This window comes from Castor canadensis, chromosome 1, assembly GCF_047511655.1.
Source record: "Castor canadensis chromosome 1, mCasCan1.hap1v2, whole genome shotgun sequence".
Taxonomy (NCBI): Eukaryota; Metazoa; Chordata; class Mammalia; order Rodentia; family Castoridae; genus Castor; species Castor canadensis.
Genome location: NC_133386.1, coordinates 40784289 through 40801087, shown reverse-complemented (window position 1 = coordinate 40801087; position 16799 = coordinate 40784289). Strand labels below are relative to the sequence as shown.

The 16799-nt window shown below is 35.7% G+C and overlaps 1 protein-coding gene across 9 annotated transcripts in view; it reads left to right on the top strand.

Moving 5' to 3' along the window:
* Positions 1–16799, top strand: part of Pkib (cAMP-dependent protein kinase inhibitor beta) — a 118657-nt gene that overhangs the window by 1947 nt on the left and 99911 nt on the right. For 2 of the 9 annotated variants that reach the window (XM_074075360.1, XM_074075348.1), the window contains exon 1: positions 12916–13226. The exons of 6 other annotated variants lie outside the window; for them this stretch is intronic. The gene's annotated coding sequence lies outside the window, so the exon portion shown is untranslated. Of the gene's footprint in view, positions 1–12915; positions 13227–16799 lie in introns of those variants that run through there. One more of the 9 variants, XM_074075355.1, reaches the window with a different exon arrangement.

Below are 16799 nucleotides of genomic sequence, written 5' to 3'. Positions count from 1 at the left end.
ATTTACAGTCTCTGCTCCCACCCAACTCTGGCCAACCATCAACAAGTAATCTACTTTCTAGATTTGCCTTTTCTGGACATTTCAAACAAATAGGATAATACATGTTCTTTTGCTTATAATTTCATTCACTTAGTGTAATGTTTTGTGGTTCACCTGTGTTGTATATGTATCAGTCTTTCATTTCTTTTTATTATTGAGTAATTTCCCATTGTATGGATATACCATATTTTGTCCATTCACTAGTTGATGGACATTTGGATTGTTACCACTTTGGGGCTATTAGGAATTATACTGCTAAAAACCTTCACATGCATGTCTTTGTGAATTCATGTTTTCATTTATCTTGGGTAGATACATTGCTATGGAATTTCTTAATCATATGATAAATATCTATCTAAATTTTAAAGAACATTACAGAATGATTGTTAGAAGTTATGTTTACAAAAATGTAGAATATTCTGGAGGAATAAATGTTCTTAAGTGGATTTTATATGACTGTATATGCATATAGAGGGAGGGTTGGGAAAGGAAACACTGCTTTCAAATTTTGAGCTCAAGTATAGCAAACAACTGTGAAAACAAGTAGAGTATTTCTCAGTAATATTTCTGGCTTAGTGGTTTTACTAATGCTAAATGAGAGTGAATCAGGCCTAATCAAGATTAATTTTCCATTGGAAATGAGACAAGAACTTGAGAATTGTATTTTAAGATGTTGATGAGACTCAGCCACAAATGGTTTGACAGTATGTATGTTCAGTGGTTTTCCATTCCTACAATGCAAAGTTTGAGTTAGGAAAAATATTCTTTTCTGAATATCAAAAATAAACCCCATGATAACATAGGCTTCCTCAACCATGGTAAATAACAACTGAACATATCCTATGATGTGGAGATCAAAGTCTCAAGATTCAGTGACTACATACATAAAAATCACATATTCAGGAGAAATCCAGGACTGCAGTCTTCCTCTTTTAAAATTTCTCCCTTTAGTATTCACTCTTCTAGATTCTGTTGGTCTAAAACATTTTCATATGCCGTGTGTACTTTTTACATGTCATTATCAGTTAGTGACCTAAGAAGAATTTTTAACTCAAGCTTCTGTGCATACCTGTAAACCAAAAATAGTTATCCTTTCTTCTTTTTTCTTTTATTGATTTTGAGAAATCAGACGATACTTTACTTTTTACTCAAGTGAGATATACTTCCTTCTAGATCTCAGTGGCAAATAGCAGTTTGATGCATCTGTTCAGGTATGGTGCGTGCCACAGACTTTATTCAGAGCAGAGTGGTCTTGTACCCCCCTCCCATCACTCCAAGTCATAAAAATATGAAAGTGTCCAGGAGCTTCATTCTTTGTTAGGGAAGACAGTTCAGGGATACAGAGTTAGGAATGAAACAATTCAGATTTGCATATATTCCTACACAGGATGAGGTAGCATCATCTAGGATCTTGGGTGAATTAGAAATAGGATTTCTCAGACAAGAAAGAGGGCCAAGGTAGTCGGGAGCAGAGACCACTTTAATATTTGTTTAAGGGAACAGCAGCAGAAATGTCTACTAACAAGTGCAGCTGGATGCCTTGCTGGACTCTCCCTTCCCACAGTCCCTACTTCCTTATAAGCCCTTAGATCTGCTATGCTCATGAAAGAGAAACCTCTTTTCCTAGGGACTGTGGGAATCTATGCGTAGCTATATACAGGTTTTTAGTTGAGGGGACCGAAATAAAGGGACAAACTGAGTTTCAGTGTGACAGCTTCAGAAATAAAACCGTAGAAGACAGGAAAGAGTTAAGTAGATTTCCCAAACATACATATATTTCAGTAATCCTGAAATGATTTAGTTCTAGACTAATTAGTATGGGCTGAACTAGTATGTCTCTAGAAGAAAGCAATGTTCTAAAATCAGTGTGTCTGTGTGAGAGAGAAGAAGGATGGCTTATAACTCAGACAATTACATTATTTTATTATTATGTTTGTTTATTTTTAAATGAAAATAAGTACTTTTATTGTGAACCTCTGGGTTCAGGTATAATATTTAATCTCAAAATGTTGAAATAAATGTCTTCCTTTTCCAAAGTCCTTGAAATCTACTAGAAAGCCAGATTATAGGCATGACAGATTTTTGTTACACTTTTAAGGTTTGTAAGGAGTCTATCAAGCCAAAAGAAGAAGTTACAAAGGCTGGTGCTTGCACAGAAACCACTCTGCCTCTCAGTTCCTCCAGCCCCAAAGAAGAAGGTTGTCTATGGTAATTCTGTACATTGAGGTACAGAAGCAGAACCTTCCACAGTAGTGAAAAGTTTGACAAAAACAAAAATCAGCTCACTATCTATGGTAAAAATGCTTTATAAGAGCTGGATATGCTCTGAGGAGGTTGGATTTGAAAGGTATTCCACAGACTGTTGAGCAAGCATTGCCAAGGAGTTGGTTAGGGCAGCAGAACAAGGATGAAGATTAATATTTAAATTCTAGAAATATTAGGGCCTGAAGATAATAGCTGGGATATGAAGTTAGGGAAGGTGGGGAGTGAACAGTACTTCTCAGATTCTTGGTTTGAGTTTGTGAGCTAGCATTACTTATGTCCATGGCATATGAGAATGGAAGCAGATATGATGGGTGCAACAGGTATGTCTCCCAAAATTTGTGTCCTTCCCTGAACCTCAGAATATGACTATTTGAAAATAAGAGCCTGCCTTACTCTAGTATGACCTCATTCTAACTAATTCTGATTAATTATATTTGCTGGCTATGACCAGAAGCTAAGGATCAGGCATGGAACAGATTCTCCCCTTGAAGTTAAAAGAAGGAACCAATATTGATGACATCTTGATTTTGCATTGCTGGCTTCCTGAACTGGGTAAAAGTAAATCCCTTTTGTAAGTAAGCCACTTAGCTTGTGGTTTGTTATAGCAGTCCTAGGACATTAAGACAGTGGTTACAAAATAAAATACTGAGTAAAAATCCAATCAGAGGCAAGATCCTGAAGAGACTTGTTTAAGACGCTCAGAGGATATAGATTTAGTTGATGTTGGCCTGCAGGAGGTAAGTATGATGAGATCTCCTGTGGCCAGAATGTAGAATGAGAAGGGAACTGGGAGAAAATGGAGGCCTGGGAAATGAGTTCTTTTGAGAAGCCAGCAAGCAGTCATAGCAACAAATGCATGTAAATCTTCGAAATGTGCAGCATGCTCAACAGGTCACAGTCATAAAAGGAATAGGATGAGAAGGATTGAAAGAACTTTTTATTTGACAAGTAGAGAGTAAGAGTAATGGCTTTATGATTGAGAGGAGGAAGACAGGGAGTCAGCCAGTGTTGAGTACTTATCCCAGTATTACAGGTGAAAGATGGAGGAGACAGTTGGCTAGGTAAGAAGGTCATGACAGAGGGTCAAATTGATTTTTACTTAGTGCTTAAAGAGAGCTTTCATTGTTTTCTTTAGCTGCCATAAAGGACTTAGTGTGGGGGAAGGCTGAAGGTACAGAAAAAGATAATTCATGGAGCTGCTTTCCAAAGGAGGGTTTGGACTGAGGGCAAAAGTGGAGGCTATACACATACAATATGCATTTCAATCTGTAAGAGAAGCTTGAAATTTTTCTAAGGAAGAGTACTTATTTTATTCTTTCCATAAAAATTACAGAATATGCTAAGAAAGGGAAACTGCTATTTACTGAGCAACATGTCAGGCCTCAAACGAGGTACTTTCATGTACATTGTTTATTCTTCAACCTATGGAGTTTGATGGCTCTATTTTCTAGGTGAATAGGTGAAAAGAATACATATCCAAAATTATTCAATTTAAAGTAGCAGAGTTGAGATTAGAAGTCAGGTTTGATTAGTGCATAAATCCAAAGCCTTTGACCATTGTAATGTGAATAAAATGGCCAGCTCCTTTATTCATATTAGACATAATTAAAAGTCACTGCTAAGTGACTCTTAATGATGTCAGTCAATGCTAAGTGACTTTTAATCATCTCATCCTCAGTGTCAATTGTAAAGACAGTTGAAAAAAGTAATATGATTTACGTGTATAGTCATTATCATAAAACTACAGCACTGAAGAAAACCAGTCATTTCAGGGGATCAATTGATTTGTACCATATGGATTTGACAGTGTGGAAATGAGATCAGTCTGTGATAGTTGGAGGGTGAGGAATAGTTTTTATTCATTTGCCTCAGGGAGGAATGGGAGATAGTTTCAAGGGAAGTGAGGAACACTTTCCTGAAAGAGTAGATCTGGGTCAGCTGCCTGAAATGTTTAAGGATTTTTGCCACAGCATATTAGTCTTCAAGTAAAACCCAGTATAGATTGTTCCAGCTCTGAGAAGTCTGTATTTTCTGTGTTTGAATACTTTGAAAGGAAAAAAAAGCAAGCTTTTAATTTTAGTTGAAAAATTGGAGGAAATAGTATTTCTTACTTACATATTTTTATTTTTACCAACTCTTTGTAATAGCGTTTTAAATTATAGCAATTTATTGAATACTTCATAATACCTGCCAATAATTATTATCATCATTATTAATTGCTGATTCCTTTCCTTTTGTAGGTTTTTATATATTTAAACATTTTTTATTTTCATATTATTGCTGAACTGGGGAGGGTACCTTGTGACATTTTCAAAAGTTCTTACAATATATCATATTTGAATTCACCCTGTCCATCATTCTCCTTTATGCTTCCTCCCCAGTTTTTAGAATAGTTTCACCAGGTCTTATTTTTCTGTTTTTATACATGAATACATAATATTTCCAGCATATTCATCCTCCTTCACCCCTTCCCTCTATTCTCCTCCCATACCCCCGTTTTCTTTCAATAGGATCTACCTGAGATATGGATCAAGTATAATGACAGTGAGTTAGGGTGTAGCTAAAGACAGCTCATGTATTTTAAATAAGGATTGTTAAAGTTTTACTTCATTTATTAGCTTATTTCTAAAATTTTTATCACAAATGCCACATTTAAGTACTTTTAAATAATTTTAATTCTACTACACAATATTAATTCAGTTCAGGGTATCTTCCAGTCTGCACATTTGTAAGAGCAGATTCTTACATTAATGTAATAATGGTACATAGTTTGAATTCTATGTTTTGTGTTTTTATATCGCTATCACCAGGAACAGCAGACTTTCTTTTTTCCCGCCTTTGGTGCTGAAAGCCTAATCCAGGGCCTCATGATTGCTAAGCAAGTGCTCTCCAATCCCTAGGAACCGCAGTTTTTTTTTTGAAGGAGTAACATTTTTCATTATAAAGTGTCCTATGAAATACTTTTGAGCTAAATTTCAGGTCCTAAGGGTATGATTCAGAGCATTTTCCAGTATGCTGAAAAGCTATATTAAATTTCACTGTTCCCTGTGGTAATCACTGATTTAACACAGAAATAGAAAAAATAAAATAAAATCACATACTTAAACCATAAAAATACATTGCCTTAGCTATCATCAAGATTTAAATTTAGAATTCAGTTTTTCTTGCTATTGTAAATTCTTCACTAAGAATCTCGGATATGAAAATATTATCAAGTATTGTTTTTTCCTTTCAATATTATCCTTGTTTATTACATTACAATGTAAATAATTATTCCCATATATTGTTTTCTAGGCAAGTAATACTGGTCACTTAAAGTATCACCAGGTTTTAAATCTTGAAGTAGTATTTTTGAGACAATATACATTGTGATGGAAAGCAGAAATTTCGGAATAATATTAAGAAAAAATAAAATTCATTCATGTTTTGTTGATGTGCCGATTAGAAGCAATCACTAGAAAAATCATTCTTTGCATGTATGAAGCTTTACTTAAAAAATGATACCCAGTTAATAAATCATCTTCATATCCCTTTCCAATGTGATAAACTAAAGTTTTCAGGGGATAATGTTCCATTAAATATCTACTATTGGATATATAGAATCTTACTATATTTGGCTTTATAAAAAGTATCATAGTAATCACACCTCTGTTAATAATTTTATGTACTTTATATAACTATCTTGATTTTCCTTTGAATACAAATTTATTTTTTTAAAATTTTGTTTTATTGCTTTTACATTTACTTACATGTGTATACATTATCTAGGCCACCTCTTCCCCCTCCCCCGCCCTCTGGGCTCTTTTGAATAAAAATTTAAAGGGAGAATTAATGGATCAGGAATATTAATTTTTAAAATATTTTCAGAAAGTCTGTGTAATTTACACCTAAAATAATATTTTCTTTAACATAGCAACATAATTTCAAAAATTTTAAATGTATATATCAACGGGAAAAGATAGCTCATATTTTTATTTCTTCAGTTGGTAGTTAGGCTAAACATTTTGAGTTAATCAGTTCTGTATGTTTATTGGCTACTTCAGATTTATTTTTATGAATTGCTCTTTCTTTTGTTTGCAAGAGATTTTTATGTATAAGAATATTAACTCTTTTTGCATCTGTTATTTTGGCATTTTTAAATCAGCTTCCTTAGTTATCACAAACTATTTAGGGTGCATTCTCTGCAGAGAGAAATGTATGTATGTCAAATTTATGAACTTAGCCTCACATAATCTCTGACTTTGTGAAGTTTGGGCAGTCCTGTCTTACTTGCAAAACATTTTTCTACATTTTCTTATAATGCATATGATATCTTTTCTTTCTATTTAATCCTTTCCAAGTTATTTTGGTAAGGAATGGAGTAGGAATTTAAATTTAATGTATTTGTAATGGCTTGTCTTGTTTCAAATCCATTTCCTCATTAATTTGAAATAGCATCTCATGGCCCCTCACCTGTGTACCTGCCATGGACCTCACCTTCCTCATTGCTATCCTGACCATGGTGAGGTACCGAAGGCTTTCCACTTATTTGCTTTCTTGCAGTCATTCACGCACATGACCGCAGGCTCTTTGACACTAAGCTATTCTGGTCCATATCTGTCTTTTGTCATTTGAGCCCCAGAAGAAAGAATCTTCATGTTCACACTATAGCTCCTGACTTCCTAAATGCCACTTATTCAGCTTTGAGATGTACAACTCAAATCTCCTGCATATGTCTCACCATTTTCTCCTGCAACTTTATTGTACTGTTTGCTGCCTCTCCCCTGACCCAATCTTTCCATTTTATTCTTCCTTTAAAACCATTAAATTATGCCCTTCGAAGTACCTGTTCAGTTAAAATAAACTCCCCTATCTATTCACTTCCACTTTGCCCCAGGCCTGAAACTTGACTTTCCCCTGAACCAATAGAAGCATTAAATACTGTCTATTATTCTTTATTTCATGAATCACGAAGTAGGGAGGAGACCATATACCCTTCATATACCCAAATGTCACCCCTATATTATTGTTTCTCTACCCTCTTGCTCTCACCCTTGTTCCTTTGAGTCACCACGCTACACCATCCTCTACCATTGCCCATTCCTATTGTCTGCCTACCACCTGGAGAAGCCTCTTCTTCAGTGAATGCTACAGCAAACTGGTGTGCCGTCCTCTTCATCTGCACCCTGTCCTTAATGTGGGTACTTCATGTAGATGTAGAACATCTCAGCTTTTCATTTCCTAGACCTCCACAACTCCAGTGATGTTGATCTCATCTATCCATTTCTATAGCCATACCCTTAGTTTGTTGTCATATGTACTATTCCTTTCCTAAAATCTCAAATTCTGAAACTCTGGACATGTCACTCTAAGGTTTGCTGTTGTTTTTTGTATTTTTATAGCAGTTTAAGAATTGTATCTATCTTTCCCTTTGTCTTTATTATTCTTCCGTGTGTATATCATTACTCTCTTTGCTCTAGTGCTTGGAGTAACATGTTTCTCAATAGATTCTATATTTCTATCATGACAAGTCAATGGAGGATTTAAGAATTCTGTGTGTTTCTGGCTAGCACTTTATCATCTTCTCCTGTACCAACCAAAGCGATCTCATAATCTCATGACCACCTGAGTCCTCCATACCCAGTGACACCTTCTCTTCTTGTTAATGCAAACCACTGCACGAATCTGATTCTTCCAAGGGTATGACTAGCTATCCTGTTTTTCCTGGGACTAAGGTGATTCTCAGGATGGAATGGAGCAAGGGATTGACTGAAAGACAACACAATTTTGAAATTTTTGAAATTTGAAATTTATTGTTAAAAGTCACCTGTCTTCATTTTCACTTTTAAGCTGCATGTTATTGTTTTGTTTCAAGAATATGGCATCTTTTTGGGCTGGCAGAATGGCTCTGGTTGTAGAGCGCCTGCCTAGGAAGAGTGAGGCCCAGAGTTCAAACCCCAGTAATCCCTTCCTGCTAAAAAAGAAAGAATATGGCCAACTCTTAATGTTTTCTCTCTTTATGACCCTTTAAGTCTATTGTGAATTGAGAAACTCAGATAATTAAGTATATTTCTTATTGATATTAAAGTTACCCATGATAGAAAAATCCACATCAAATTGGCATAAAGAGAAAGGAGGAATTATTAAGTTTTATGTCATTAAAACAGCTATCCTTTAGTCACAGCCTAATGCAGAGTTTAAAATATTTTGTAAGAATTCAATTTCTTGTTTTTCATTGTCTTTATTTTTTATTTTTTATTGTTATGCAGGGTGGGGATACATTGTGGCATTTACAAACATTCTTGCAATATATCAAATATACTTGAATTTACCCCCTCCACCATTCTCCTTTATTCTCCCCCTCCTCCCATTCCTGGAATAGTTTCAACAGGTATCATTTTTCCATTTACATGCTTGTGTACACAGTATTTACACCATATTCACCCTCCCACACCCTTTCCCCACTTCCTCTTCTCTCCCGCTGCTACCATCCCCTCCAGGCAGGATCTATTCTGCCCTCCTGTTCTCCGATTTTATAAAAGAAAAAAAATGACATTTTTGCTTGTTTAACATAGCTATACAAGGAGTTTGCTTGTGACACTTTCATGTATATATGTCTTATAGTCAGATTAGAGACCCAGTTTCTTTCTTCTTCTTGATTCTACCCTTTGTTTCAACTTGGCTTCATTCTCAAGCTTTGCTTAGTGACAAAATAGTTGCCTACAGTTCTAGAACTAACTTTTCATGTATAATTCAAAGAAAAATACATGTCTGTACTCAGGAGCTTCAACATCAATTGCAGAATGGACCAATGTACATCAAAAGGCTATTCTTAAAGCAAATGCTGTGTTTGGGAAAATGTAGTAAGTCTGCTGGGCAGGTGGAAGTCACATTTCAGAAGGGAATCTTTCCTCTTAATATACTTACTTTGCAACTAACATTGAGGAAATCTGTTGACATATGATTTGAAAGGTAATAGTGGGAAAAAAATCACTAAACTCAAAATTTAAAAAAAAGCTTTATTGTGCAGCTAACTCAGCTTTTAATTAGTCATGTGACTCTGGAAAAGTTCCTTAATTTCTTGAGACTTCAGTTTTTCCTGAAAATGATTACATCATTATGAAGAATATGATTCCAGTTCTTCATCATGAAATAAGTACTTTGAAAGAGGTACCTATGTTATCCAAAATAGAGTCCACATTTTAATGGTAATGTACCCAGCATCTTTGAGTTGAAAAGTTAACTAAATTCAAATAAACACATACCTATTATTAAGCAACCCTCTTAAATGTAAGTTTTTTAAAATTTAGTGTTGTAGTACATATAGGAATGAGTGAGATTCCATCAGTTCGGGGGAAGCGAGGGAAGATAATGCACACAACTGTTCTAGGCAGAGTTTAATAGGTTTCAAGAAAGAAACAGAAAATGTTGAGGTATTTCAAAGAGAAAAATAAACTGTGGCTAATCAGAAAGACTGAGTAGTAGATAATTCAGTCCTCAAAGGCCTGATGGAATTCCAGTGAGTGGGTAAACATCCTTGAATGAGAGAGCAGCAAGAGCAAAGATATGGATACAGAAAAGAATGAAACAGAGCTGTGTAGAATTTGAGGACCTGGAGGAGATAAAAGTGAAGAGACAGATTGTGGCTATAGTAGAGCCTTCAATGCTAGGGTGAAGACTTTAAATTTAAATTTTCAGCTAATGGGCACCCTTAACTGCTTCAGGGACACCCATAACCAGTACTGTACTCAGGAGTCCAAAACTAGTTATGTGGATAAACACAAGAGTGATATTTATTAAAAAGATAACTTGGGCTGGGTGCCAGTGGCTCACTTCTATAATCCTAGCTACTACTCAGGAGGCAGAGATTAGGAGGATTGTAGCTCAAAGCTGGCCTGGGGAAAAAGTTTGAGAGACTATCTTGAAAATACCCAACACAAAAAAGTGCTGACTGAGTGGTTCAAGTGGTAGAGTGTCTGCCTAGCAAGTTTGAAGCCTTGAATTCAAACCCCAGTACCAAAAAAACAAAAAAAAAAAAGGAACAAAGATAAATAGGGGGGACAATGGTCATTAGCAGAACCAGTAAAATATTAAAGGATTTTGGTTAGCTGCTGACTCAATATGAATTGGTATTTCCAAGTGGTTTTTCAAAGAGCAAAACAAAAATAGCACAAGCTTTGGATAACTCACAATGACTGGTTCCCTCTAGGTTTTTCAGCAGAGATAGGCTGATAATTCAGATTTCCACTAATGAGAATTCTTGTAGATTTTTTTTAATGTAAAAATATTTGGCAATGTGGTTGTATAAGCATATGCATGAAATTTAAAAATTCCAGAAAAAAAATGAAAATAGGGGTTTTTCTGTCTCTCTAGCTCCTGAGGGAGGAAGGCACAGGTTGAGTGGCCTTGTGATATTACAAGTGGCTGCTGAATTCATGGGCTTTTGGATATTTGTTTTCTCAAGTTCCTATTTAATTTTGCAATTAGTACTTTGAGAGAGACAGATGTTGAGTAAATACTACTTTTTGAATTTTCAGGAGGGATTAAAATTAGGACAGTATTTTAGTTGCACAAGATACCTTATAAAGTAGATGCACAAAATTTGCTTTAAGTTGCTGATCAGAATGGAAAATTATTTTCCCTAAGACTGTATCCAGATCAGTTTTTGGTGATTTGGTTACCTGAACATGTAGCTGTCTTGAATTTTATGTCATCATCATTGTAATAAAAGGAACATAGGCTGGGGATGTAGCTCAGTGGTGGAGTACTTGCCCAGCATACAGGAGTTCCTAGGTTCAATTTCCAGCAACCCTCCTCCCCCCACCAAAAAAAAAAAAAAAAACCCAGGCAATCTGATTTTTTTTTTTTTGGCAGTACTGAGGTTTGAACTCAGGGCTTCATGCTTGCTAAGCAAGCCCTCTTACCTCTTGAGCCACTCCCCAGCCCTCAGTCTGATTATTTTAGCCTTCTTACTGGATGGATTAATCACTTTAGAAGTATTTGATTATGTACTCTGTAATGATTCATTAGATTTCAAGAAGAAGGCAAGCTCAGGAGTCAGAGATTAAGTTTTAGTCTTAGTTTTTAGTGAATTATATTTTTTTCATCCCTGATATATGTTATAGGTCACGTGGGAGATAGATGAGGTTAAAAATGAAAAGATGCCCAAACCTTATATATTTTACAATTTTGTTTGGGAGTACTGTTCTCTAATCATTAATAAATTATAGTGTAAGCACCTCCTTAATGCTAAGGAATATGTTGGGTCTCAAGGAGATCAAGTTAAACAGAACAAGGTTCTGGTCCTTCAAGATCACAAGATTAATGCTGGATAGGTTAATAACTGCAAAACAGTGTCACCACAGCAGTATGAATCATGTGTGAGCTACTTAGGTGTGTTTATAGCTTAAAATCCGAGAGTGTTGCTCAAAGGAGGTAATGTTATTGTGAGATCTTGAAAGATAACCAATAGCTTGTCAGGCAAAGGGGAATGTGCCCTGGGAAAAGGAGAGATTTAATGTGCATGATGGGTTTAAGGAGCTGTGATTCATTAAACAGTGGAGTGTGTACTCTGTGGGACAGAAGCCGGAGAGGTGGCTGGAAGTTGGACAGAAAATACATTCAGAAGTGCTTTGCATATCATACTAGAAATTCTTGGACTTGATGGACGGCTTTGAATTAGGGAGTAATGGGATCTTATTTGTATTGTGGTGTACTGGCTAAAAGTCCATGCTCCTGTGAGCACATGCCTCTTCCTCTAAAACAGAAGTAAGGGACATTGAGGGAGATGTGGGTAGGGTGTCACATGTTTTGAGGGGTAAGTTCTTAAATTGGCTAACTAGGTGGTTGCCTCCCAAAGTATACGCATATGAATGGAAAAATATGACTAATATAGATTTGTTGAATATTAGGGTGTGGGATTGTGAAAATGTTGAGACTAAAGATGTAAATGTGGGTTTAACTGTAGATAAGAACTGAAGGACCTGCCTTGAAATTGCTGTAATGAAATAGTTATGTTTTCAAATATTTTTTCAGTTTCTTTTCTTTCTCCTCATTTTCCTTCCTCCCTCCATCCCTCCCTCCCTTTCTTTCCTTCCTTCCTTCTTTCCTTCCCCTCCCCTCTTTCTTTTTCTCCCCTCCCTCCCTTCTTTCCTTTTTTGCTTTTTAAACAGAATCTCACTATGTAGGTCAGACTGACCTCAAACACAATCCTCCTCCCTCAGCATACCAAACGCTGAGATTACAGGCTTGAGCCACCATGCCTAGCTCCAAATATTTCAGGTGCATGTTTTCCATAAGCAGAATGTGATTTGAATTTTAAGTTATATTTTTCCCATTTTCCGTCTATGAACAGAAAATAGCTTAAAAAATTAAATTCTTTGAAGTTTTGAAATCTTTGAAAGTCATATTTTAAATATGATTTAATAAGGAGTGGTTTTTATTTTAATACTTAAACTTTTTGTCACAGATTTTGATTCTGATGTCTTAGTTTTTCTGTCAGCTTCTTCAAGACTCCAAGGATAGAGATTAAAATCAAGGATATTTACAAGGGTAACCTTCAGGCTAAGAACTAGCTCTGTCCTGATTTTTATTTAGCAACAGTCAGAGAACATTCCAAAAAACATGTGTGCAGATTATGTAACTCATCACTTAAAAGAAGTAGAAGCCCTTGGGCTCCTGTTAACCTGGTCCTTTTGAGAGCCATTGAACTGAGAGTGTGCTTGGGAAACACTGGGTCAAACTCAGCACTGTTGCTTAGCAGTGGCTGTGGAGCAGTCATAAGGGGTTGTTGCTGAGCAACCGCGGGCGGGGGAAGGGTGGAGACACTGGTGGCACATTGCTCCCATGGAGTTTTACAGTACTGGTGGGTCTGTCCTCATGGGAGAAGCAATCCAGCCTGGCAGGGGGCCATGCCTTCCTCAGAGGCACCAGGGTTGTTAGCAGTAAGTATCTGACTTTAATGGCAAAGAACATAACTATGTTCTGTGAACACAGAAGTTGTTTGTGGAATTATTGATGTAAGTTTAATTAAACATAAACTTGAAGCAGAGCAGGTAGTGGTGGCAGCTAGAGCTCTCATTCAACTTTTCCTTCTGGTTCTTCTCTCTTTTAGGAGTAGTTGCAAGCGAAGTTTTTGGGTTGATGGGAATTAATTTTTCATTGTGCTGTATGGAATATGCAATGTCCTCTACAAACATCATTTAGCTAAAGCAAATATTTATATTTGAGGAAACCCAGTAAGCTAATTCTATTCTGGTCAAGTGGACTTGGATGGTAAAGTATTTGATTCAATGTCAACAGAAGACTACGTCACTAATAATTGCATTTTCTTTCTGAATAGAAAGGTCAGACAATAACTATTCACTTGGACTTTGTCTTGTTTTATTTTTAATATTTAACACAGTACTTAAATTACTCTTCAAGAGTGTTGATAAAATGTTGAAACTAATCTGCTCTCTCAAGAAGGCTGAGTTCTGCTTTTAGGATTTAAAGTTTCCATGTTGAGCAATGGCTTTTCTTGAAGATTCAGGCACATATTTTAAAGGTCAAGACATAATGCTTTCAATATTTTAGAATAACTACCCTCTTTGTTGGTGTTGGGGTCTGCACTCTAAATGACCAATACTTTTTGCAAATACTTAAAAACCTAAAATTTCCTCTCAAGCTTTGCATGCATATATTTGTTTATTACACATAGCATGCACAATATGTGTCTGAGGCCATTCAATTAAAGTATTACTGAGGTATGATAGCAATAGTAACAGACATTAACTCTTTCTCTAAGGTGCTTTATTCTGTTTCTATCATGTGTATCAGTGGTAGAAGCAGTCTATTTGTCTTTCTTGTATAAGAGTATTCATGTGCAGCTGGGCTCTAGTGACTCACTCCTATAGGCTTAGATACTCAGGAGGCAGCGATCAGGAGAGCCTGACCCAGGTGAATAGTTCAGGAGACCCTATTTCGAAAACACCCAGCACAAAAAAGAACTGGCAGATTAACTCAAGCGGTAAGGGCACCTGTCTAGCAAGCATGAGGTCCTGAGTTCAAAATCCCAATACCACCAAAAAAAAAAAAAAAAAAGCGTATTCATGTGTGAGTGTGGGTCAGAAGGCTGTAATCCCAGCACTTGGAAGGCTGAGGCAAGAGGACAGAAAGTTCAAGGCCTGTCTGAACCCTCTCAGAAAAAGTGTATTCATCAATCTAAAGCATATTAAATGCAGTATGTGCTAGGCTTTGTTCTATGTAACCTAAATGCAGTGTGTTATTTAAACTTCTAACAACCATGTAGGAAAAATATTATTACTATTAAGGCTATTTTATGTACAGAAAATACATACGTGGCCAGAACGTATGTAGAGTGTTCAGCAAAGTTCATGATATAGAACAGCTGTTTATTAAATGTTAGAATCTGTTTATCATTTCTCCTCCCCAATAATAAAAGCAATGAAATAAAAAGAGGTTTATCCAGGGGACCTGGAGGGCCAAATCAGTTTCACAGTGGGATTAATGTTTGTCAGCATTTTTAAAATAACTTTGCCAAATTTCTACATAAAGGCAGTTTTATATTATTATTTATAATAATACATTTTAAATTAGAAAAAGGGTACTTGTGTGAGAGGGGATGGTGAATGGAGGAGATGAAAGTAAAGGAATATGGTTGGTTGGCTTTATATACATACACAAAATTGAGTCATGAAACTTCTTACAATTTAAGTTTGGCAGGAAAGGAAGGAGGTTGGGGGGCAGATTGGTGGGGGTGATCTAATCAATGTACAATGTAAGGCTATTGGAATTGTCACAATGAATCTCCCCTATACAACAAATATATCGTAATAAAAATGGGAAAAAATAAATAAAATTTCTTAAGTGAGAAAAAAAGGAAAAGATGAGTATACTTTGACTATTACAAACATTATAGCATCCAGTTACACTGGATTGTTTAATTATTTCATTCATTGGCATCTGAACCATGAGTGTATCTCTGATTCTTAGTAATTTTAATTAGTTTCTCTAAATTCATTCTTCAGCTACTGAGGCTTTTAGTATTTGAATTTAAAATTTCAAATAAATTAGACATATGACACTTAGATAAAATTTTGATTTTGGTCATTGTGTACTCTTTTTTTTATCAACTGGTCTAGCTGTTGCCTTCTTTCTGAAAGGGTCTGTGTTTCTTCCATGGTATCTGCTATATGGGAGTCAATGATATCTTCTGATGAATGAATGAATGAAGAAGGTCATTTGCAAATTTAAGTACATATGATCATAGTAAAAGATTCTGAAAATGTTGCAATTGTCAGGGTTAGTTTAAAAACTATTATAATTATAGAAATCAATCATGTATAGTAGGGGAACAATAGAAGAAAAATTAGTTTTAGGGTCAATGAGAGGGAACCAAGAGTAAATAAAGGATTTTAAATAGAACAATGCTAATTTTGTGGTGAACACTTATAAGTGAATAACTGAGTTTTTCACATTTTTACAACCATATAAACTTATCCTTTTGGAGCCACATGGAACAAGAGCCTCTTTAAAGTTGTGATATGTTTTTTGCTAATAAAGTACAGATACATGAATTTTCCATTTACTAATTACTTATTGGATACCAACAGAACACCCACATGCACATTTGTTTTTACTTTCCCTAGCAGACTGTTGACCATCCTTAAAGGCTGGATGCAAATCTACTTCTGTGAAGCTTTGGGAAGTTTGATATTAGTCAAATTCTTGTCCCTAAATCACTTTAAAAAAAAGAACTCTCTCATGCTTTGCATTATGGCTATCTGGACAAAAAAGCCTGTGAACAATGTTTTATTTATTTTTGTCCAAGACTTAGCACTGTATACCATGTATCCGGTTCTTTCATTTACTATTTCCTATGTCCTGGGATTATATGTTCTTTAATTCTTCTCTGTGAGTTAAACAGAACAGAGTTGAACAGTAATACAGAACAAAGTTTAAGTCTTTCTAATGGGCTTCCTAGCTATAAGATCCCAGGAAAATTACTGAATATTTTTGACCTTTAGTTTTATCATTTGTAAAGTGGAAATCTTAATAGTTGCAGTGAAGATTTAAAGTCATAATTCATATGCCTTGCACATTTGTAGCTAGCATAATGTTGGCTAATGAGATTTCTGGTTTCATGTGGTTAGGTATTACTTCTTTCTGTGGATATACCATACTTTATTGGACTGCATCCTCACATAGACTTACTTCTTACCAATTCAGTTGTGACCTTTTCTAACTTGCTATTAGGGTCCTTACAAACTGACCTGGTCTGATTAACCACATTTTTCACAATTTAAATCCTCTCCTTTATGTGGCCTACTTCTTACAGTTGCTTGTATACATTGTGCTCATTTCTACCTCACTTCCTTTACTTGAGGTTACTTAGTGTTAGTTGTGTATCCAGGATACAGTTGTGGGTACAGAGAGAAGCTGGTTCCATGGGGAAATCAGCTGAAACACACCTCCAGAATCAGTCCAAATGGAGGCATAGGGCAAGTTACTCACAC